The sequence below is a fragment of the Aotus nancymaae genome, unplaced genomic scaffold (assembly GCF_030222135.1).
Source record: "Aotus nancymaae isolate 86718 unplaced genomic scaffold, 86718_ANA_hifiasm-v0.15.2.pri h1tg000006l, whole genome shotgun sequence".
Classification (NCBI taxonomy): Eukaryota; Metazoa; Chordata; class Mammalia; order Primates; family Aotidae; genus Aotus; species Aotus nancymaae.
Genome location: NW_026988417.1, coordinates 206,467 through 232,014, shown reverse-complemented (window position 1 = coordinate 232,014; position 25,548 = coordinate 206,467). Strand labels below are relative to the sequence as shown.

The window sequence follows — 25,548 nt, the reverse complement described above, 5'->3', positions numbered from 1 at the left end:
TGCTTGAACCCAGAAGTTCAAGACCAGACTGAGCAACATAGCAAAATCCTGTCTCCATATAAAATACTAAAAAAATTAGCAAGACATGGTGGCATGTGCCTGTAGTCCCTGCTACTTGGGAGGCTGAGATAGGAGAATTGCTTGAGCCTGGAGAGGCTGAGGCTGCACTGAGCTATGAATACACCACTGCACTACAGCCTGGGTAACAAAGCAAGACCGTATCTGTACACAACAAAAGCTAAATTGTTATCTGAAGTTAGATTTTGTAACTATGAGATGTTTTACATAAGTTTCTCGGAAATTACAAAAAAAAAAACTAGTGGATACACAAAAGAAAAAGAATCAAAGCATATAAGAACAAAAATTGAAGAAAACAAGGGAAGAGAGCATGAAAGAATTAAAAAACAGAAACTACTAAATGGTCAGAAAACCGTTAAAATAAATGGCAGAAATAAGTTCTTATCAATCAGTAATTCCTTTAAATATACAGATTTAGTTATCCAATAAAAACACACTGCTAGGCCAGGCGCGGTAGCTCAAGCCTGTAATCCCAGCACTTTGGGAGGCCGAGGCGGGTGGATCACGAGGTCAAGAGATCGAGACCATCCTGGTCAACATGGTGAAACCCCGTCTCTACTAATACAAAAAAATCAGCTGGGCATGGTGGTGCGTGCCTGTAATCCCAGCTACTCAGGAGGCTGAGGCAGGAGAATTGCCTGAACCCAGGAGGCGGAGGTTGCAGTGAGCCGAGATCGCACCATTGCACTCCAGCCTGGGTAACGAGAGCGAAACTCTGTCTCAAAAAAAAAAAAAAAAAAAAGGAAAAGATGCCTTCTTTACCATTCCTCTACACTCTTAAGTCCTACTTTCTCTTTAAAAATCCTTCAGTCAGCCTTCATCCCACTTCTCTACTCAACTCGGCTACTCTGTTTCCTCTTCCATCCCATTCCCCCTCTCCAGCTCATTCCTGTCATGAACAAATAGATACATTTGTTACACATCAGGAGGGCCTGTCTAACCTGCCTCTCTCTAGCCGAAACCTTGCCTTTTTATAAATGGGAGTTCAATAGTTACAGCCGAGGGGCCACGAAAAGCAGCCTATGCAGTAGTCACAGGTTCAGCCATCCTCGAGGCACATCACCTCCCCAGTGGACCTACAGAATGAGGCCACCGTAACTAACCAACTCAGGCCCTCGAGATGAAGGTTTCTGTTTATAATGGTGGTGGAAATGAAAGTGGTAATCATAATGAAGGTTATGGCGATGGTGATAATGGTGAAAGTAGTGATCATAATGAAGGTTATGGCGATGGTGATGATGATAATAGTAGTGATGGTAAAAGTAATGATGCTGAAGGTGGTGATAATAAAGGTTGTAGTAATGACCGTGATGATAAGGGTGATAATGAAGGTGCAACAGTCCCCAACCTTTCTCTTGGCTAACACTAATCGAAGCCATAAACTTCACTAATTGCTTTTATGTGCCTCCCTTAACTAATCCCCCTTAGCCGCAGTTCCCCTCCAAACTGGGTTCAACCTGTCACGACCATCTACGGGATCTGACACCACCCTAACAGGGAATCCTGCTGTTCAAGGCACACTCCCAAGCTCTTTCTCTGCTACGGAACAACCAACAGCTCCAGCTGCAACACAACTGCAAAATAGTCGGCCTCTCCAGAAGAATGCTGCTACTACATCAATGAATCAGGCCTAGGGGAAGAAAACATCAACACTCTCCACCATCTCCAGGAAGACCTCCAAAAAAAGCAAAATATAAGAGCCTTGTCCCTAAGCTGGTGGCATCCCATGCTTACCTGGCTGACTCCTATTATCACTCCTATCATCATAATCTGTTTACTGCTACTAATGGCCCCTTTTCTTCTCAGGTTCCTACAAGCTCGTATGCAAGAAATGGGATGAGTGGCTGTTAACCAAATGCTGCTTCATCCCTTCCGAGTCTTAGTCGAGGCACCAGCCAACTGACCTGTCCCCCTTACTTCGCCCCTGTTCAGCAGGAAGTAGTCAGAAAGAGTGGCACCCTCTATCTATCAGCAAAAGTTCAGAATGTAAGGCCGATTGCCTCGCTGGGAGCTTGGACGCAAACCCCCCTGCCTTTTTCGGAAAGCTTGGACAAGCCCAGACAAGCTAGGGCAAGCCCAGACATGCTCGGGCATTGTTCCCTTCTCCCATGTTCGCACAGCCTGGCCTTCTCTTAAAGAGCGCAGTATGCAAACAAGGTCTTGTAACCCTAGCCTCTTGCTAACCAATAGCAGTCAATTCTTATTAACCAATAGCAGTTAAGTCTTAGTAGCCAATAGCAGTCAAGTCTTACTAGCCAATACTAGCCAAGTCCTGTATGCAAACAAAGCCCTGTAACCATACCCAGTGGTAGTTCTATTTTGCCTACACCCTGCCCTCCCAAACCAATCGAGCTATTTCACTCCCTATAAAACCCCATGTCTGAGAGGAGTCCGTGCGACTTCTCCGGCCCCTCCTGTTGGGCCGCAGAACCTCACCCGGGAGCCTAAATTCCTTCGCATTGGATCTTCTTGTGCTGGCCTCAGTTTCTTCATTTTAAACTCGGCGAGAACAAACCTTACAGTAAAAGCCAAAAGGAAAAAATGTATAGGAAAAAGAAAAGCAGGGAAAGCATGAGGCGGGTAGTGAATTGTGGTAGTTATACATCTTTCCAATCCTTTGTGTTCTGGAAGAAAAGCTTACTGCAAAGAAATACCCTTTTCATTATGACTTTGATGATGCTCCCTCTTTAGATATCACAAATTCACAGGCTCTACATTCTCATTTTTCCCTCATAAACAATTAAATAATTGTGTCTTCACTGTTCAGAGCAGAATACTACTTAGCTAAACTGCTCAAGTTTCTCTCCTTCCCTCAGGCCCCTGGACTCTATTCCACCTTCAGTCTGAGCCAGCATACAACCCCTCTTCCTTCCCCTCCCAAAAACAGGCTGACTTCAGGGTGAAACACTCTCCTTTCTCCCCTCTCTCTCTCCCACCTTCTTTCTAATCTTGTTTGCTTTTCATATGAAAAACAGGCCTTATCTGCCTCATTTTGGAGATGCTTGCAGGTCTTATGCTTTGTGTTTTTTCCACTGCAATACTCTTTAGAATAAAGTCACTTCTTTCCTATATCAGAATTTTTTATTTGATGATATCTAGAAACAGCCCCATGACAATAAAAATTACACCCTTTCAGAGGATATCACAACCCTCCTCCCATCCCAACTCTCACTGCATCTGCCTGTGGATACCCAGCTTTCCAGGGGTCTGCAGCTTCTCAGTATAAAGGCTCCTTTCATGTCTAATTTGAGCCAGGCTGGGCCACCTGCAGAAAAGGTTCCCCAGGAAGAAACTACTGGGCTACTGATGACCTCCTTTGGCAGGGTCAAGATTGGCCTTGCCCTGCAGTCAACCAGCTTAGGTCTCTGATTCCCAGTTTTTCACTTAGTTTTTATATAAAAGAACTCAAGTGTTTAAAGAATCCAGCAAAACTCCTCAACCTCAGTGCTTATGCTTATAGGAGGAAAGGAGATTGTAAGGCGCTTACATTTTATACTTCAATGAGAAAAGTCAAAATATCCATTTCAGAAAATAAACATGTCATTTAGGTATTATTTCCATAATAACAAATAAGTAATCATACATGAACACTACCAGGAATGTCAAGTCCTATTCCATAAAATTTAACATTAAATTCAGACATCCAGATAACAGAATACAAAGCAGACTTATTCTTTATCACAAAGTCTCCACCATGCAGAAAAGAGAAACTGATGTTTTGGCACATCTCTATAAATCACTGTTGGGGTCCGTGAGATCGGCACGTCTGCCGGGGGTCTCTTGACCAGCAAGAGGGTCCTAATACCTGGAAGAGAGAGTGCGCGGAAGAAAAGAGAGATAGAGAAAAATGGATCTGGAGGTCTGATAAGAGCTATGCTCGGATCAGCGATTTATTCTTTGTGCACAGTTGCTTATATACGTTTTTTCATACAGTGTCTGACGTAGGTCCCATTACAAAAGTTTTATCAGGAGGGAACAGAAAATTACAAAGTAAGTATGGGAGGGGGTAGCATACAGGTTTGTCTAGAGATCGTGGAACCCAAAACAAACAAAAGATTCTAATCCTATTAAGATTCTTATCCTCTTATCAATGACTACAGTTACAGTAAATAACATCAAGGCGAGCAATAATTTGAGGGGTAGCATTTTTCTAGTAACATGTGAGTGAACATGGGATTTAGTGAGTGCAGGTAAGCAGAGTCATAAAACCAGCCCAGAATGGGAACTTCAAGAGACAATAGTCTCATAGATAGTCACGCAGGCCTCACCCAGACATGCCATTAGCTCAGTGGATCAAGAATAGGCTTCTGCAAACTCAGGCCTCTATCACTTCCTTCTTTTTTCCTCAGCTCGACTGCCCTCAGCGTGGGGAGAATATGTCCGGGCTCTAACTCCGTCATGGCGGAGACACGGAGGGGTCTCTACGCTAGTGGAGCGATCTCCATAAATCACCAATCTATCTACCATAATTTCTTCTAAAAATGTGGTACACTTTTTAGAAGAAATTATGGTAGATAAATTGATTTACAGAGATGTACCAGATAAATTGGTGATTTACAGAAGTGTACCTAAAAATGGATACATGTCTCTGTACCCATAAAGAAATGTTTCCTACTTTTTTTTTTTTTTTGAGACGGAGTTTCGCTCGTTACCCAGGCTGGAGTGCAATGGCGCGATCTCGGCTCACCGCAACCTCCATCTCCTCGGTTCATGCAATTCTCCTGCCTCAGCCTCCCGAGTAGCTGGGACTACAGGTGTGCACCACCATGCCCAGCTAATTTTTGTATTTTTAGTAGAGACAGGATTTCACCATGTTGACCAGGATGGTCTCGATCTCTTGACCTTGTGATCCACCCGCCTCAGCCTCCCAAAGTGCTGGGATTATAGGCGTGAGCCACTGCGCCCGGCCGTTTCCTACTTTTTTTTACCCAGTAACATTCCCATAACTAAAGCCTTGAGGTTCTGTTTGAAACCACTCCCAAAATGTACAGATCTCAAAAACTTATTACACACCCTCAAGGGAAAAATGAAAGAATTTTTAACAAATCACTAGACATTTTTTGAATTCACATTTTTATGCCTCTTTGCGAATATTTTCCTATTTTTCAAGCTCTACCAATAAAATGCATTATACAATTAATAAAAATGGAAGTTGAAATAATTAAACAATTTTTTCAAGATAACAAACCCAAGGAGTGGCAGTACTGGCTGGAATAATGATATGTCTGACTCAAGTGTCAAGTCGGGTTTTCTGTCCTATTATGTACATCCTCCCACCTTCATCCTTCTCATTGAAATACTCAATGACCACGCCAAGAGGCTCTGCACTGTGTCCCTCTGTGTGCCTGGAGTACATTTTTTTTTTTTTTTTTTTTTTTTTTTGCAGGTCCTTGCACCATCTTGCTAGAATGGACTTTGTCTTCAAGGATATTATCTTTTTCTCCCTTCACAATTCTGAAAAAAATCCAGATGGTGGAAATTATTTCTGCCTTTCCCCACAATATCAGAATTCCATTGGCCAAACAGCAGTGTGTCTCCAAAAAAATGGAAAGTGGATTGGGAAAAAGAAAATCTTAATGTCACAAGGATGTGGCTTTTTAAATGAAGTAAACCACAGCGTGCTCTGCGCACCAGGGCATCCAGCTGCTCCCCTGAGAGGGTCCACCCCACACCTCAGGACATCCACTATGAGGATATGGTGCAGTAACAGTTATTCCCTAAACACTCCACAAGACATGGCTACTGTGGGCATGTGGGATCGTCCCTAGACAGTTCTGAAGCCTAGGACCAGGAAAAGACACAGGATGGCTGAGGACAAATTACCCTGTAAAGTTGGGAACCTAAACCCAAAACCATTCTGATAAGGTATCTGTATCTGAAGAAGACAAAAGAAGAGGCACAGAGGATGCACACTTTGACCAGTCATTCAACATACTACTAGAAGTGCTAACTAGAGCAATAAGAGGGAAAAAAAAGGGCCATCCAAATTGGAAAGGAAGAAGTAAAATTATCTTTGTTTGCAGATGATGTGGTCTTATATTTGGAAAAACCTAATTCAAAAACACTACTACAATTGATTGAATTTGGTCAAGATGTAAGATTAAAAGCCAGCTGGTAGTGGTGGCTCATTCCTGTAATCCCAGCCTTTTGGGAGGCTGAGGCAGGCGGATCACCTGAGGTCAGGAGTTTGAGACCAACCTGGCCAACATGGTGAAACGCCATCTCTACTAAAAAATATACAAAAATTAGCTCACGCCTATAGTCCCAGCTACTGAGGAGGCTGAGGTGGGAGAATTGCTTGAACCTGGGAGGCGGAGGTTGCAGTGAGCAGAGGTCAGGACAATGCACTCCAGAGAGACTTTTCAAAAAATAAAAAAAAAGGGTTAAAAAATTAGTAGTGTGTCTATATGTTAACAGTGAACAATGTGAAAAAGAAATCAAGAGTAATCCCATTTACAATAGCCACAAATTAAAATTAAATACCTAGGAATTAAGCAAAGAAGTAAAAAATCTCTACAATGAGTACTATAAAATATAACACACTGATGCAAGAAATTTAAAAAGACAAAAAACTGAATAATATTTTATGTTCATGAATAGGAAGAATCAACATTTTTAAAATGTCCATTCCACCCAAAGCAATCTACAGATTTAATACAACGTCTAGAAAAACATCAATGCCATTCTTCACAGAAATAGAAAAAAAATCCTACAATGTAGACAGAACCACAAAAGAATCAGAATAGCCAAAGCCATTGTAAGAAAAAAAGAAACTGGAAGAATCATAGTATTTGACTTTAAATGATACTACAGAGCTACAGTAATTGAAACAGCATGAAACTGATCAGTGAAACAGTAGAGAGAATGCAGGGACATATCCATATATCTATGGCAAACTTGCTTTAGACAAAGGTGTCAAGAATATACGGAGCAGCCCCCATGCCCAGCCCCACTTCTGAGCATCTATTCAAAATATGCAAAGTGTACCTGAAAGAAATATTTGTACATCCTAGTTTAGTGCAGCAATATTCACTGCATTAGTTTATTCTGGCATTGCTATAAAGAAATACCTGAGACTGGGTAATTTGTTTTAAAAAAGAGGTTTAACTGGGTCATGGTTCTGCAGCTGTACAGAAAGCACAGCAGCTTCTGCTTCTGGGGAGACCTCAAAAAGCTTCCAACCATAGCAGAAAGCAAAGGGACGGTGAGTCATCTTACATGGTGGGAGCAGGAGTAAGAGAGAGAGAGAGAAGAGGTGCCACATACTTTTGAAAAATGAGACCTCAGGAGAACTCACTCACTATGGCAAGATAGTACCAAAGGGGCTAAGCTAAACCATTCATGATAAGCCAACCTTATGAACCAATCACTTCCCACCAGGCCCCACCTCCTACATTAAGGATGGCAATTTGACATGAGATTTGAATGAAAACGCAGATCCAAACCATATCATTTACAAAAGCTGAAAAGTAAAAAAACTCAGACATCTTTCAATGGATAAATGATTTTAAAAGATGTGGTTTATACATACAATGTAATATTCTTTAGTCTCAAATAAAAATATCATCAGATGCTACAATTAGGATAAATCTTAAAGCCATTATTTTAAGAGAAATTAGACACCAACAAAGTGATAGTATATGATTCCACTTTTATAAAATGTTTTAAGTAGTAAACTAGGAAACAGAAGTAGAAAGATGCTTGCCTATGGTTAGAGTTGTGAAACCTCAGTGGAGCCAGAACTCAAGAAGGGTTATTTAGAAAAAGCAGGCCCTCACCCAGGTGGCCAACTCAAGGGCCCACAGACATGGCTACAGATAGGGAAATGGTGCACCAAGCTTTGTCTTACTGAAAATTATGAAGCAGCTCTGCAACTATCTCAAACTCCTCTCACTTACAGTCCACAAGTGGTCCTTCTCATCAAGAGACCTGCGGGGAGACACACCCAGCCAAAACTCTCAAGGCAGGCCTGTATATCTTGGCCTCGGCTGTGCTCCCTGAAGCAGCCCTGTGACTCAGTTCTAGCCCTCACAGTCACAGTCTGTGGCCAGTTGCATACACTCTGGAACCCACGTAGACTTGTGAAAACTGTTCCCAGGTAGTCAGCAGAAGCCAAACCCATTCACACACTTGGTATCTGGCCCATCATATGCAGACAAACTTCAAAACCCAACCCTACTGCCTGCCATATAGATTAATGTCCTCAAGGAAATCTAATCTTTCCAGAGCCTACGAAGAATCCGTGACTGTCCAAATCTCTGGTAACACAACCATCAAAGGCAGACCCCACAGCAGACCCAGCAGCATCCTTGTGACCGAGCTACAACCCTTCTCTGCAAACCCAGAGGTAATCTCATCAGCCTGCGGATCAAACAAACAGGAGATCTTTACCTGTCAAAAATGTTTATAGAAACTATAATCATTGTTAGAGCCTTCAAATATACAGACACAGGGCTGCTTCAGAGACCACAGCTGAGGCCAAGATCTGCAGGCCTGACTCCAGGGCCACAGCTTCTATCTTACCATATTTCTGGAAGTTTCTTTCAGAACAATTGGGCAAGGAAAAGGAAAACGAAACTCTCCAGCTTGGAAAAGAAGTAAAAAAGTAAAAATGTTACTGTTTGTAGATAATATGAACATGCATATATTATGCATGTTCATATTATGCATATATCATGCATATATATGCATGATCATATTATCTACACAGTAACATATATATATGTGCATGATCATATTATCTAGAAACAGTATATATATATATATAAAAAACCCTAGAGTAAAACAACAAAAAATGTTTGAACTAAGAAATGCATTCATTAAAGTATCAGGATACATGATCAGTATACAAATACTTGTGGGTTTTGGTTTTTTGTTTTCTTTTTTTCCGAGACAGAGTCTCACTGTGTTGCCCAGACTCATCTCAAACTCCTGTCCTCAAGTGATCCACCTGCTTTGGACTCTGAAAGTGCAGGGATCACAAAAATGAGACACTGCACCTGGCCCAATATACAAATACTTGTTGCATTTCCATACAGTAGCAGCAAACTTTCCAAAAAAAGAAATAATTTCCATTTGCAATAGTATAAAAAAAATTAATTAAAATAAATTTAACCAATGACATAAAAAATATATACATTAAATACAATAAGATTGATGACAGAAATTGAAGTAGACACAAATAAATGGAAACATATTCCATTAGGATAACTAACCCTGTCAAAGTATCATATTATCCAAAATGATCTACAGATTCAACGTGATCCCTTTCAAAATTTTAGTGGCATTTTTCACAGTAATAGAAAACACAATTGTAAAATTTAAGTGTAACCTAAAAAAACTTTAAATAACCTAAGCAATCTTGAGAAAGAACAATGCTGGGCATCATACTCTCTAATTTCAAATTTTATTTAAAGGTTATAGTAATCAAGAGTATAGTATGTGCATAAAAATTGATACAAAATCCAATGGAGCAGAACAGGGAGCCGAGAAACAAAACTAGGAATACAAGGCCAAGTAATCTTTGACAAGGCCACCAAGAATATACAATGCAGAAAGTACAGTCTTGTTGATACATGGTGCCAGAAAAACTGGATATCCACAAGTGAAAAAATAAAAGTAGATCGTTTTCTTAAACCATACCCCAAAATTAACTCAAAATAAAAGACTTAAATGTAAGACATAAAACCTTAAAACTCCTGAAGAAAACGTATTAAAAAAAAAAGAAATCTTGTTGATATTGGTCTTGGCAGTAACTTTTTTGATATGACATCAAAAGCACAGCAACAAAAAATACAAACAAGTGAGACTGTATCAAATTAAACAGCTTGTGCACAGCAAAGAAAAAAAATTTTTTAAATCCTACAACATAGGAAAATCAAGCCATGTATCTAATAAGAAGTTAATACCTAAAATGTATAATAAGCTTATGTAATTCAAAGCAAAACAATTATAACCCATTCAAAAATAGAAAAAAGATTATTTTTTTTCCCAATAAAGACACATACAAGGGAAATCTGTATGCTGTTGGTGAGATGTAAATAGTCATCATAAAAACCAGTAAAAAATAAAAATGGAAATATCATATAATCCAGCAGTACCATTTCTGGGCATCCTACCGAAGGAAATTGTATTTGTACCTTGAAGAAATATCTTCAGCCCTATGTTCACTGTAGTATTGTTTACAATAGCCAAAATATGATATGTGTGTGTGTATATATAGATAGCAGAATACTATTCAGCCATAAGAGAAGGAAAGCTAGTCATTTACAACATGGATACACCTGGAGGACATTATGCTAAATGAAATAAGCCAAACACAGAAAGACAAAGAAACTGCTTGTTTTAAGGTAGACGGGAAATGTAAAAAAGTAAACTCATAGAAGCAGAGTGTAGAATGGCAGTGGTTAGTACGTGGGGGTAGAAATATGAGGAGATGTTCAAAGAGTACAAATTTTTAGTTACAAGTTGAGTAAGTCTGAGAAATCTAATGAAACTTCGCATTAGATTAGCCAAATAGCACTCTGTTTATAGTTACTAACACTGCAATTTATGCTTACAATTTACTACAGCAGCAGATCTTGTGTTCTTACTAAAAAAAAAAAATTGAGGTGATAGATGTGTTCATCAGCTTGACTGTGTTTTGTTTCACAATGTATATGCATATCAAATCACTACATTGTACACATTAAATATATAGTTATACAATTTTTATTAGAAAAATCCATGTCACACAAACACAGTTGTACAGTAAGTCCTCACTTAATATTCAAAATAGGTTCTTGAAAACTGCATCGTTAAAGAAAACAATGTTACTATATGCAATTAAACTATGGTAATTCCACCTTGGCCAGGCCGGTCTCAAATTCCTCACCTCGTGATCTGCCCGCCTCAGCCTCCCAAAGTGCTGGGATTACAGGCGTGAGCCACCATGCCTGGCCAAAATTAGTTTTCTTAAACAATATGTTGCTTCAAAGTATCAACAATGTTAAGTGAGAATTTACAGTACACGTATATAACTTATATAGGTGTGTGTATGTGTGAGACCCACATTTTTATATATAGATAGATCTCAATGACAGAATCCCAGTAGGCTTCCTACTAAAATTATAAGATAATAGTTATTAAGAAATAATAAACACTTAGCAATGTTCTAAGCTGGTTAGTAACACTGCACTTAAGAAATCTAGAAGGTGAGTAGATACTTTATTCAAGTGGTGTCCCACCTTATGAATGTAAGAACATTTTGCTTATCTGTTGTGGCAGTTATCATAAAAATTACTCATTAACTTTTTTTAAAAAAGCTCATCAGGTATCATTAGTGTTAGTGTATTTTCTGTGTGGCCCAACACAATTATGCTTCCAATGTGGTCCAGGGAAGCCAAAGGGTTGGAAACTCATGCTTTAAACTATATTATAATTTGAAAATTTACACAGAGTTTAAATTACAAATCTCAGTTTCTACTAAAACAGTAACAATTTGAAGAACAATCAACATTACATTTTTTTATTTAGGAAAATGCTTATCATTCTGATAAAGTTGCTAACAAGAATTTTTGCAGAATTAAATTTGCCATAGAATTAAAAATCACTAAGCGGGGCCAGGTGCAGTGGCTCATGCCTGTAATCCTAGCACTTTGGGAGGCAGAGGCGGGTGGATCACAATGTCAACAAATCAAGACCATCCTGGTCAACATGCTGAAACCCCATCTCTACTAAAAATACAAAAATAAGCTAGGTGTGGCGGGCGTCTATAGTCCCAGCTACTCAGGAGGCTGAGGCAGAAGAATCACTTGAACCCCGGAGGCGGAGGTTGCAGTGAGCCAAGACCGTGCCACTGCACTCCAGTCTGGAGACAGAGCAAGACTCAGTCTCAAAAAAAAAAAAAAAATCACTAAGCAGAAAAAAAGCAACATCTGTCCCTGGTGTTCCTGGGATTTCTGAACGAAATCCCAACATGTCCATTACTTGCCTTCCATATTTTAGACATGATGCAAAAACAATATTTGAAAAAAAATACATTAACATAGAGCTCCTCAATAACACAAATATTCCTATGCCTCCAAAAGCAATGAAACAGCAGTCAGATCATGCAGCTCCTTTTAAGTGATACAGTGGACACTAGCTCTCCCTGTAAACTTGAAGGGAGATCACTAAAGAAAAAAAGAGAATTCTTAGAATATTTAACAAACAGCATGGACTGAAGATGCCCCTATTTGTGAACATGAGAAAAAATGCAGCCTTTTCAGAAATTATTTTCACTGGAGAAGGGCTTTCCAAATACATTCTAAGGCCTGGCTTCCTTCTTCACCTCTGGTCCCCTTGCCTGTGTCATCTCCATTTACTCTCACCTACCTGGGCTTTCAGTTACTGTCTCATGTGTCTTCCATTGAAGGGCTCTTTTCTTTGCTCCAAACAGGTGACCAGGTCTGAGTTAGAGAGAGCAACACCTGTTTTATTTTAAAAAAAAAAGGCCGGGCGCGGTGGCTCAAGCCTGTAATCCCAGCACTTTGGGAGGCCGAGGTGGGTGGATCACGAGGTCAAGAGATCGAGACCATCCTAGTCAACATGGTGAAACCCCGTCTCTACTAAAAATACAAAAAATTAGCTGGGCATGGTGGCGCATGCCTGTAATCCCAGCTACTCAGGAGGCTGAGGCAGGAGAATTGCCTGAACCCAGGAGGTGGAGTTTGCGGTGAGCTGAGATCGCGCCATTGCACTCCAGCCTGGGTAACAAGAGCGAAACTCCGTCTCAAAAAATAAATAAATAAATAAAAAATAAATAAAAATATTAAAAAAAAAAAATTAACATGACTATTGCTGAGGATTCTCCAATTACCAACCTAGTACTATGCTACACAGAAAAGAGAAATTATGGAAGATTTTTAAAAATTAATTAAAATAATTGCTTTTATTTAAAGATTCCTGACAGAATATTTAGAATATTTAAATATTTTAAATCTGTGGGTTGAGTTCCACTACCCAATACTACTGAATCAAAAATAAGTGGTGCAAACTGGATTTTAAGATGTGGAAAACAATATCTTATAACACTGAATTTCTAGAATTACCAACTAATCTAGAGTGAAGGACACAAATTACTTCAAGAAAAGAGAAGGTTTAGGTAAAGATGAAACATTTTAAAAGATTTTCTTTTTCACATCAGCAAACTCCCAATTTCTTCATGAAGAAAGAAACTGAAATTAATCCAAGCAAAGCAGAAGCTCCCAAAAGACATTCTACAAAGGAAAAAAATAAAACTCTTAGGGAGTATTAGGAATTACATATTAAAGTTATCCTCACACAGGGTGACCAAGTTTCTGTAGTTCTCCAACATCACATTTCTATATAAATTCTGCTGAGCAAGATCCAGACATTTCCACTCTTCTGGAGAGAATTCTATGGCCACATTCTTGAATGTTAAGAGCTCCTGAAAACACGTATTTATCAACTGACAGAGTTCTTAATGTGACTACAGGAGAAATGAGTTAAGAGAGCTAGTTCTGACTTATGGGACTGACTGGAATTATCTGATAAAAAAACTTTCAACACAGTAATGTTCTCTAAAGAATTATATAACTGAGGAAAAAGAAGGGCATGCCAGTAATTTCTCTTGCTACAGTGGAAATATGGGCTACACTGACCTGGCCCCACTCAAAACCAAGCAGAGCAGGCTCTGTGTGACCTATTGGAACAAAGGTGAACTCATTTCTCATTAAAGTATCTGGAAGCCCTCATGCTTGACCCTGGCCTCGTGGTAGAATCATGTGATGAATTTAATTTAAAAAACGGGAATTTTTTTAGGCTCTTTCAAAGTGCTGGGATTACAGGTGACTCACACCTGTAATCCCAGCACTTTGAAAGGCCGAGGCGGGCAGATCACAAGGTCAGGAGATCGAGACCATCCTTACACGGTGAAACCTGGTCTCTGCTAAAAATACAAAAAAAAATTAGCAGGGAGTGGTGGCATGCACCCGTAGTCCCAGTTACAGGTCTTCTGGCCATTGTGTGTGTTCTCAGGAGAAAACTGTAGGAGCAAAGCTGGCAATGGGCACAATTCCTGATAATAGAACCCTCTCCTGGGAGGGATGTGGCCGTGCAAATTCCCAGCGGGCGCGCTCAGGAGTGGGTTAGCATTGGGTGGGGGCTGGCAGCAGGGTGCAGGGAAGGGAGGATTCTCAGAACTCCTTTCCTCTAGGTTTCCAGATCCCTCTCTACCCTGGAGGAGACCTGGAAGAACAGGACAGCGCATGTGCAGAACCCGGCCGGGTCTCCCGCGGACACCCGGCATCTCCCTCCAGCCCAGACTCAGCCACGTCTGTCTTCTGACAGAAAACGTGCTCAACACCAGTCAATGCTCCACCCCAACGGGACGTCCAGCAACTCACTAACGACACCACCGAGTCGGCGCCGACCCCACGAGCTCAGCGCTCTTCCCGCAGCCGCCCCCGCAGACGCCGCTCCCCGCCTCTGGACACGCGTCTCCATGTCTGAACGCCCGCTACAGACCAAGGGCGCCCACGCCCTCCTCGGGATCAGTCCTGCGGCAGAACTACTCGGAGCTCAGCCAAGCGCCGGGCGCGCCCACGCCGGTGTGTTCGAAGACGCCCCTCAGGAGCAGCCGCGCGGAGGAGACGCGCAGGGCGGCGGGACCGGCGGGACCGGCGGGGCGGGCGCTTCGCTTCCCCACGCGCCTCACAAAAGCCTTTCCTTCAAGACCCGCCGGCAGCCCCCGAACCGCGAGCCACGGCCGGGGCCGCCCCGTTCACGAGTCCCCGTTTGCTCACAGGAACGCCACGTTTCCGGGGAGCCTCCATCTGACTCCGAACAGGGTCAAGTCGGGACGGCGTCTTCCCGCTCAGCTGCTCCTCACCTCACGGCCCGGGGAAGCTGCGGGGCCGCGGGCTGGGCCAGAGCCGCCGTGCGGGACCGACGGGAGCCCGGGTCCCTCGCCGGAGGGGACTGAGGACCGACGGCTGAGCGGCGGCAGCGGGGACTCGGCTCGCAGACGCGGTCCCGCCGCCGCCATTTCCCGCCGGTTCCGATGAGGCCTCCCCCGCGTCGGGACGCCCCGCCCTGCACACTCACCATTTCTGGGCTTCGGGGTGTCGCGGAGTCTCAGCTACGAATCATCCGATACCCGCAGGACACAGAGCGACGGAGGCCGAGGCTGTGGCGGAATCACCCGGGCCTCCCTGAGGGGGTGGAAACAGGGCGGTGAGGCCCTAACCGAGCTCGGGCTGGAACAAAAGCCGCGCCAGATTCCGGATCCCGCCCACTCTCCTCCGGCTATGCGTCTGATTGGGCAGTTCTCAGCCCAGCGCTCTGATTGGGTGTGGCTCCAAGCTCCACGCCCTCAGGCTTTGAGTGACAGAAATTGCGACCATACAGTGCACTGAATGAGGCAAGAGTGACAGACTCGTTCCTGCAGGCAGTTTCAGGCAGGGCTTTCTGTGCTAAGCCTGGCTCTGTTGGGGGTTCATTTTTAACCCTCTGGTGTGTGAGGTTACACGCATTTATAAATTGTGAACGCACGCGCGTGCGCACACACCGACACACTCTTGTTCACAAATGGAAACAATATAATGGCAACTATTTTAATATTTTACATTTCATAACCTTTCTGGCCTCTGGTCTTTTGAGTAGGACACCTGAGATTTGAAGAGGGAAGCAATCCTCTAAAAAATAAAATGTCAGGGCCAGGCGCGGTGGCTCACGCCTGTAATCTCAGCACTTTGGGAGGCGAAGGCGGGTGGATCACGAGGTCAGGAGATCAAGACCATCCTGTCCAACATGGTAAAACCCCGTCTCTACTAAAAATACCAAAAAAAAATTAGCTGGGCGAGGTGGCACTCACTTGTAGTTCCAGCTACTCAGGAGACTGAGGCAGGGGAATCGCTTGAGCCTGGGAGGTGGAGGTTGCAGTGAGCAGAGATCGCACCACTGCACTCTAGCCTGGCAACAGAGCGAGACTCCCTCTCAAAAAAAAAATGTTAGCTATTTGTGAATTTTCAATTTTTTATTAGCCACATCAAAACTAATAAAAATAAACAAGTGAAATTATAATGTTAACCTATTTTATCCAAAAACTATTGTTTTAATGTGATCAATATTTAATTAGAAATAAAGTATATTTCTGATTTAATTCTAATCTCACTGTATAATTTACTTTTGCAACACATTTTACTTCAAAACAACCATATTCTAGGTACCCAGTAGCTGCATATGGCAGGTGGCTGCCACATTGAGTGCAGCCTGGAGGGCTCTGACCTCAGGGAAGTGAGGGCCTGAACACCTTATTTGTGCTGGAAGAGAGGAAACAGCCTGTCTACCAACTTTTCTCCTCAGGCTTAAGGGTGGTTGGGACAGTGACCCTAGAGAGATCAGGGGCTGCAAGCTGAGAGTGTCCACATGAAGACCACTGTCTCCCAGTTGCTGTTTGGTGCTGGTGTGGTGGACCCCTCAGTTCAGCCAGGTCCGGGCTTTCATTCCCTGACCAGAAGAATAAGGCACACAGATCCCAGAGAGTAAAGCAGAGTAGGATTTATTAAGCAAAAGGAAAGCTCTCAGCAGGAGGGGACGTGAGAGCAGGTTGCCAGAAATGGAGCTGAGTTCTAGGTCTTTTATGTGGCAAAAACAAGGAAGTCTTCTGTGGGTTCTGCCCAAATGGGAGGGGTAAAGTTCCCCCATAAGGGTGTTGCATCTGAGCATGCCTGAGGTTGACCACAGTGTCTCCATCTTGGTTATTATCCGTGAGTGCCCAGGGGAAACCCAGGGCAGGCGGAAAGGGTAAAGCCAAAACCAAAATACTTATGTCATGTTAGCATTACAAGGAGCTTGGTCAAGTTAATGACATTTAGGTTGATTTATTACACCTGGGCCTAAGTTGGGACAGTCCCTTCTGAGCAACATCCTGGCATAAGAGGAAGTTCTCAATCACATTTCTTCCTATTAGCTACATGGGTGGTGCAGGTGCAGTCCTGCGTGTTTTTCCTCTCCCAAGACCCTCCCTCCCTATCTTCCTAACCAGCCTCTGACTGCCTCCTCTCTCAGGGGTTCCTCTTCCTTTTAAATATCAGACAGTAAACAAAGAATGATGGGACCCCAGGAGGAGAGAGCACCATGTTTTCAGATCTCTTCACAGCCTTGCCCTCCAGAGTTTAGATGTAGAGGCAATAGATTAAAGGCAAACTTCTTGTTTTGCTGTTTGCCTTTGGACCTAATTCTCAGGCTGTAACTATGTTTTTCTCTGGTGGTGTGGGGCACTGTGTGAGTTCAAGCACCAGTCACCTGCATCCACATCTACCTGCACTTCTGTTCCCAGAAGGAAGGCCGTGAATATGAATTATCCAGATCCTTGACATTTTGAACAAAGAATGAAACACAGGAAGGAAGCAGCAAAAACAGGGGTTTATTAAAGTGAGAAAGCACTCCACAGGGTGGGTGTGGGCCCCAGCAAGCAGCTCAAGGATCCGGTTACAAAGTTTCCTGGGTTTTAAGTACTCCTTTTGAGAGCCCTATCAGCTACCCATTGTCTGAATGAAAGATTTGGACCATGGCTAATTGAAGGCTGAGGTGAATTGGTACTCCATGCAGATGAAGCCATGGCCTGCGCTTAGCCCATGGCCATTCCAAGGCACTCTCCTCTTCTTTTTTCTTTTTTTTTTTGAGACGGAGTTTCGCTCTTGTTACCCAGGCTGGAGTGCAATGGCGCGATCTCGGCTCACCGCAACCTCCGCCTCCTGGGTTCAGGTAATTCTCCTGCCTCAGCCTCCCGAGTAGCTGGGATTACAGGCACGTGCCACCATGCCCAGCTAATTTTTTGTATTTTAGTAGAGACGGGGTTTCACCATGTTGACCAGGATGGTCTCGATCTCTTGACCTCGTGATCCACCTGCCTCGGCCTCCCAAAGTGCTGGGATTACAGGCTTGAGCCACCGCGCCCGGCCTTCTTTTTTTTTAAGGATGGGGTTTCACCCTGATGGCCAGGCTGGTCTTGAACTCCTGACCTCAGGTGATCCACCCACTTCGGCCTCCCAAAGTGCTAGGATTACACGCGTGAGCCACCGCACCCGGCGGCACTCTCCTTTTCTATCAGAGAACTGGTGCAAGGGGGAGGGTTGTAGTGACAGTAGCCTTCGATCCTTTGCTACTTGGGTGTAGATGAGGTTTTACCTTTTGGTTTAGATGTGGAAAGTTCATATTAATTGGCCTTAGCTTCCCTGCTCCCAGACCTTTGTGCTTTTTCTCTTAGGAAGTCAGCACAAATTGGCCTTAAGCTCCCTGCCTCCAGACCCAATTCTCCTGCTTCACTTCTGTATAAGTCAATATCATCTTACAACAAATTTAACTTTAAACAAAGGAAAAACAAAATCGATACTTATAGGGTGTCAAGCATTTGCAGGTTATTTGTAATCAATCTGTCCTGGAATCCTGGAAACCTGTCTTTAATGGGTTTATATATTACTAAGCTGTAACTGCATAACAATCGGAAAACATACTAGCTCAGGATTGAGCTGGTTAGAAATTTAGGCTGGGCTCAGTTGGGCCATTCTGGGTTCACTTTGGCTCCTTCAGGTGTGAGTGGTCAGCTCCTGGTGAATTAGGTGGCTCTGCTTCTGCAGGTGAGCTGTGTGTAAACTGGCACCCTTTGGCTTTTCTCAGCATGCTACTTTATCCTCCAGAAAGCTGAAATAGGCTTGTTCTCATAGAGATGGAAGAATTCTGAAAAAGATAACAGAAGTATTTAAGACCTTTTGAGCCGGGTGTGGTGGCTGACGCCTGTAATCCCAGCACTTTGGGAGGCTGAGGCAGGAGGATCACGAGGTCAAGAGATCGAGACCATCCTGGTCAACACGGTGAAACCCTGTCTCTACTAAAAATACAAAAAATTAGCTGGGCACGGTGGCGCGTGCCTGTAATCCCAGCTACTCAGGAGGCTGAGGCAGGAGAATTGCCTGAACCCAGGAGGAGGAGGTTGCGGTGAGCCGAGATCGCGCCATTGCACTCCAGCCTGGGTAACAAGAGCGAAACTCTGTCTCCAAAAAAAAAAAAAAAAAAAGACCTTTTGAGCCTGGGCCCCAAACTGGCACACTGTGATATGCACAGCTTTGGCCTGTGTAAATAAGGCAAGAAAGAGTCAAGTTTAGGAAACAGAAGCTGTCTCTTGATGGGAACAACTATAAAAGCCATTTCTAGGGACATGAATACGATAAGAAATATTTTTAAATTGCTGTTTTGCAATCAATTTTATCATGACTTTTCTTGCAGATAAGGCTTATATAACTATCCCACAGCTACCAAGCAGCTTGCTTAGACTCAGGATCAATGCTGCCTAATCTGAAGCCCATGCACCTCCATAGACCACATTACTTAGCCAGGTTTCCTGGTCCTTCAAAGTGAAGATGGACACTTCTGAAATAGAAGCAAGGTTTTTTGTTGAGAATCGCATCCCATCCATCCATTACTCTTCACCATTGGAAATAATTCACTGCAGGGAATGCTGCTGAAGTCTCTTGGAAAATCTGAAAACAATTTGAGGAAATGGCTGAGCACTGAGTTTAGGAAATTAATGCCCAACATTACATTTTTAAATTGTTATAGGAGAAATTTGAACACATCTATAATGTACTCAAGATATCTGCAAACTCTTTGCATTTTTCTGTATTTGTAGACTACTTGTGATTTTTACTGTAGACAAAATCAAATTACTGTTCCTGAAACAACTTTTGCTCTGAAGGCAAGCGACATAGCAATAGGGCTGCTGATATATTTTCCTGCTGCAATTTAGCCACCAGCAGAGTATGCTTCGAAGGGCGAAGATGTTTTCTAAGACCCCACATTCAGGAGCAGCTATAGGACAAATCCCTAGAGCACACGCAGAAATCACATGCAAGCGGTACATTCCCCGCCATGAGTCAATGCTTCTCACCCTTGCCTGCATATTAGAACAGCCTGCTGTGCACGTTGGTGGCGGTGTTTGAAGTTCCCAAACCAAGTTGCAAGGAAATAATTAAGCCAGAATCTCTAGAGTGAGACCCAGGCAACAGTGTGATTTAAAGCTCTCCAGGTGATTACAATATGCAACCATACTCCCAAATGTCTGCTGTAAACCAACATCTTTCAGAGAACCAGTTGAAAATATTTCTCAAATTAATGTAAAAAGGGTTTGCTGCTGAGTTGTGGCCTTTCAGTCCTACCTGTATTATCTACATTCTATCCTTTGCAAAACTGACCTCTGCTACATGTTTTCTTCCTGATTAGAAGCAGTTCCACACACACCGAGTGCACACTATGTGCAGCCCCCCTGCTAGGTGGCCTGACTGTGGTGAATGTTACTGTGGAGGAAGGACTTCGCTGTAAGAAATTATATTCCCCAAAACTAAAAGCACGCTACTCACTCAACTAAGGTAAAAAATGAAAGACTGAGGGGGATTCCCAAGGGTCAGGACATAAATAAATACCTTGGAATATTACTATCCATCTCATGATGCCTGAGGGTAAATGCCCCACTTTCTAACAAAACAATACCAAGCATTGCTATTATTCTGAAATATTAAGTTAGGATTAAATAATAAATAAAATTGTATTGATGTATACAGAAATATATGCACAATAAAATATTAACGTAATGCTCAGTAAGTTATAACAACGCTAATACGTTTGTGTAACTATAGAACTACCCCTGCTTTTGCCCACAAACTGCTTCCTCTTTTCTTCCTCCCCAAACTAACCACAATCGGGAGAGCTAATGTTATAGTTTTTCTTTTTATACAAGTGTTTTATTAGAGAATATTTTAAACTTATACACAATAACCAAAATTGTATAAGTTGATGCTCAGCCTCAACATACAATTATGTCCCAATTCTGTTTAATTTCTACTTCAACTTCTTCCCTATCCCCCTTTATTATTGTTTTTAGTTATGTTTTGTAAGCTAAGATGTATATGCATTGAAATATACAGTCTTTGCTGGACCTCTTTGACAAGTCGATATATCTATATAACCTTTTCCCTTTCAATTATAGAATTACCACCAGTTAACAATTATCAATGTGCACGTAAATCACCTGAAAATATTATTTGAAATCCAGATTTTGATACAATATATCTGGGCTTTGCCTGAAAAACCCAGTTTTCAGTCTAGACCAAGGGGCATGGGTTGAAGCAGGGCCTGAAGAGTGTGCTGTCAACATCACCCTGCCCACGCCTGACCCCACACTCACGCACCTGTGACTCACCTCAGGGACCACAGGCAGGGAGGGGAGGGTCATTTTGGCAAACCCGGGAACTGTGCCATGCACAGATGCCTGCCCCTTTAGAAATGAGTGAGGGTGAAAGTGTCATGGCCTCCAGCTTTTCATGCTCACCTCCCCTGAGCCCACATGGCCACCAAGAGGGCTGCTGATGGCCTCTGGTACCCCAACAAATTGCCCCACCTCCAGATGGACCAGAGCAAAGTCAAGGGAAAGTCTGTCTGCTCCTTGTTTCTGCTCAGCCACTTCTGAGCTCTGCAGCCTTGCACAGGCCTTTGCTCCTCCCTGAACCTAAGTTTCCTATTACATGATGGGGACGTTTACACAAACCACACACATGATGAAGATGAAAAGAGAGAACGGGTAAAACGACCTCACCTGCCAGGGAGTCAGCACTCAGGTAACTCTCATGATCTGGGGTGGAATATTTCTTCAGAGAAAAAGAGCTTGAGAATCCAGGACCTGGGCCTGACACTGACCTGCTCCGTGACTCTGACGCAGTGGCTTCCCCTCTCTGAGGTCAGATCCCACAGGACAGGCTGCTCTCACCTGTGTCCCTGTGCTGGGATGGGAGTTAGTCCTCCCCAGCTTGTAGGGGAGCCCTTGGCCATGGCTGAGTGCAATCTGGCCCCACTGTCCTGCCTCATTGGAGCAGTGGGGAAAGGCGAACACAAAACCCAGACCCCAGCTGATGTGGGAACAGGCTCTCCTTGAATTCGTCAGGCACTCTCAGGAGTATGTCACAATTTAACCAGCCTGTGACTCTGTCCACAAGCTGCCCCTTCTGCATGGATGCTGCTGTCCACTGCCTCTCTACTAAGACACCTCTGATGCCCTCCCACGGAAGGATTCTTACACACACTCACACACACACAAAGTCACACTCACACAGTCTCACACACACAGTCTGACACAGACACAGTCACCCACACCCACCCACACAGTCGCATTCACACACACACTCATGCAAAGTCACACACACTCACATGAACACACACACACATCCACACAGAGACAGTCACACAGTCACAACCATACACACACTCACATATACAGTCAAAAACACACACATTCAGTCACACACAGTCACACACACAGTCACATACAGTTACACAGTCACACACATAGTCACAGACACAGTCACACAGTCACTCTCAGCCACATCGCCCCACCGGCCTCGCTGACTCCTGAGCCAAGGCTCCCTCACTCCCGTGTTACAGACACGAAGCTGAGGCCAAAGACGACGGTCCCTTCCTGTGCATTTGCTGCCTGCTCCGTGGACACCACCAATCTACTGTTCACAGTGGGCAGAGACCGGCACCCCAGGCCCCTCAATCCCCCCAGGACCTCACACACACAGTGTCACACACAAACACACATAGTCACACACAGTCACACACACATAGTCATACAGTCACACGCAAGGTGACAGTCACAGAATCACACAGTCACACAGAGTAACAGTGATATGCAGTGACACACACGGAGTCACACACACACAGAATCTCACAGTCAGAGACACACACATGGAGTCACACACAGAATCACACAGTCACAGTCATACAGTCACACACAAGGTGACAGTCACAATCACACAGTCACACACAGAGTAACACACACAGTGATAGGCAGTGACACACACGGAGTCACACACACGGAGTCAGAGTAACACAGACATAGTGATATACAGTGACACACACCGAGTCAGACACAAATACAGTGACACACGGAGTCACATACACAGAATCACAGTCACACAGCCAAACCAGGGCGGGGGCGGACACCGTGGGCGTCCAGGGCAAAGCCGGGCCCGCGCCCCCGGGCGACCCCCTGAGCCGCGGAGCCCCGCGGGGTGGAGCCGGGTCAGGGCCCTGGGCTCCGGGCGCGGGCGGCTGCGTCTCGGGTGGGCCAGAGCCCAGGACGCGCCCGGGAGTCCGACCTCGTGGCGCTGCACGGTGGGGAGCGGGGCTGGGGACAGTGCCAGGGCTGCCCCGACAACAGCGCCCCTGCAGGTCCCAGGGGCCGCCTGCGGAGAGGCCGGACAGGTGCATTAAGCGATCAGAAAAGTCACTGGCCGGCTGCTGATGAGCAGAACGCTTGGCGGCAAGCTGTGCTCACGCAGTGCTTGGACAGCATTCAGTAGTCTCACACTTGTCTGCTCGGGCAGATAGATGCTCATATGCTTACACAGAACGGATATCGCGATGGTGGAGGGTCAGTGGATGCTACGAGTAAAAGTTACAGAGTCACGAGTCACTTCAAACAAGCAGTGCTCGTGAAGGAGCTCCTTCTGCAAGTTGGCCGGGCTTGACGTATAGTCATTCCACGTCTTTGATTCACATGGATAAGAAACCTGGTAACATTTCCATGTCTCCAACCTCAATCCCCAAGGCAGCCTCTAAAGAAGGAGATGAAAAGGACTGGGTAATATTGGTCCATTTTCATGCTCCTGATAAAGACATGCCTGAGACTGGGTGATTTAAAAGAAAAAGAGGTTTAACGGACTCACATTCCACGTGGCTGGGAAGGCCTCTCAGTCATGTGGGAAGGTGAGAGGCACATCTTACATGGTGGCAGACAAGATGGACTGAGAGAACCAAGCAGTTTCCCCTTATAAAACCATCAGATCTCATGAGACTTATTCACTACCAGGAGAACAATATTGGGGAAACTGCCCCCATGATCTCCCACAGAGTCCCTCTCACAATGTGTGGGAATTATGTGTTATAAGTCAAGATGAGATTTGGGTGGGAACACGCCAAAGCATAGAACTGGGCATCAAAGTTATGCTTAAAACAGGTGATCCTGGACATACAACAAGGATCTCTAGGCCACAGATCGAACAGGATGTTAGTCCTTTCTTTGCAAATGAAATTTGACAGAAGAATTAGACCATCTACTAAAAGCAGATGTCTGCACTTGTCCCCACGGTGGTATGTGCTGCTGCTGCTGAATCTCTCCTCAGGAATAGAGACTAATGGCATGGAATCAGACAGGGCAGATTACCTCAGACACCACAAGGGCTTTCCCAAGAATGTAGAGTTGCTCAAAGTTATGATGCATCCAGATCCAGAGAGAAGACCTTCAGCAATCGCCCTGGTAAAGATTCAGTGTTGCTGCCTGCTTCTGGAAAGAGTAGAGAACAGTTATGTATAGAATTGAATGTTGAAAAGTCTAAAAATACACTTTTACCTAAAGAACTCATGAAAGCACAGATAGCAAAGGCTGCTGCTGAGGAAGGAGCACTCTTCACTGACCAGACGCCACCAGGCCCACCACCCAGAGGAACACAACATCCTGACATATTGAAAACAAAATGAAGTGCCGTGTCAGCCTTCCAGTTTGCAAAACTACTCGTTTTCCACTGAACCCACCCCCCCAAAAAAAACACTGTGGCAAAAGCAAGCTAGGTTGAAATCACTACTAGAATCCAATTTGCAATTACGCTATCTGTGTCGCTAGTTCTACTGATTAGGACTTTTATTTGTGAATTACATTTGAAAGCTGTATTTTGACCATAGCTTCTTCAGGTTTTGTGTAGTCTTACCAATCTGTCTTCTATAAAATGCCAGTCACTGGATGTTACGGCAGCCTTTCCAAAATCACCCGCTGTGGTGCTGTGCTGCTCTCAGTGTGCTGCTGCACTGTAATGAAGGAATCTTTTTCTGTAGTGACCTGGGGAAGAGTATTCACGGTCTTCGTGACAAACATATTCTCCTCTCAATAAGGGAAATGCTAAAACCACTCATTACTACTCAGCCTTCAATGTTTCTGTGTGTCAAATTTATATATATTTTTTTAATATGAATCATACTTGTATATTCAATTGAGAGCACTTTGTAGGCATTGCATGAGACGAGATGATAATTCTGTGTAAGCACTGCCTTGTGAATTTGCTATTTAGTTTTGTCTTTGCTTTAAACTTGCCAGCAGAGCTCACACACAGAAGCTTGTTCTGCAGTTATGCAGGACTGCAGTGTGGCTAAGTACACAGCCTCTGGGTTCACATCCCAGCTGCTCTGCTATTTCCAGCTGTGTGATCAGGGACAAGTTACAACATCTGTGCTCAGTGTCCTCTGTAAAGTGAAGATAGCAGTACCTGCCTCATGGAGTCCCTTAAGTGAGTTAGTAGTGTAAGAGTTTAGAATGGTGGCATGCACAGTCACCATCAGTATAGTCTATTCTGCCTGAACCCCAGATGGGCACATGTCCTTGAA

General features: G+C 43.8%; 2 long non-coding RNA genes and 1 pseudogene across 2 annotated transcripts in view; 1 reads left to right on the top strand and 2 right to left on the bottom strand.

Moving 5' to 3' along the window:
• The window catches only part of LOC135270102 (uncharacterized), a 37,142-nt gene extending 21,812 nt beyond the window's left edge, over window positions 1–15,330 (bottom strand). Inside the window, exon 1 of the long non-coding RNA XR_010338327.1 lies at window positions 15,166–15,330. This is a non-coding gene — a long non-coding RNA (uncharacterized LOC135270102). The remainder of the gene's footprint in view (window positions 1–15,165) is intronic.
• A 2,138-nt stretch (window positions 15,331–17,468) lies between these two features.
• Window positions 17,469–23,045, bottom strand: LOC135270099 (uncharacterized). The gene is made up of 2 exons (XR_010338324.1): window positions 19,450–23,045; window positions 17,469–18,801 (listed from the first exon to the last, which is right to left on the bottom strand). It is a non-coding gene; the product is annotated as an uncharacterized LOC135270099 (long non-coding RNA).
• An 869-nt stretch (window positions 23,046–23,914) lies between these two features.
• LOC135270098 (wee1-like protein kinase) lies at window positions 23,915–25,321 on the top strand (annotated as a pseudogene).
• The last annotated feature ends 227 nt before the right edge of the window (window positions 25,322–25,548 follow it).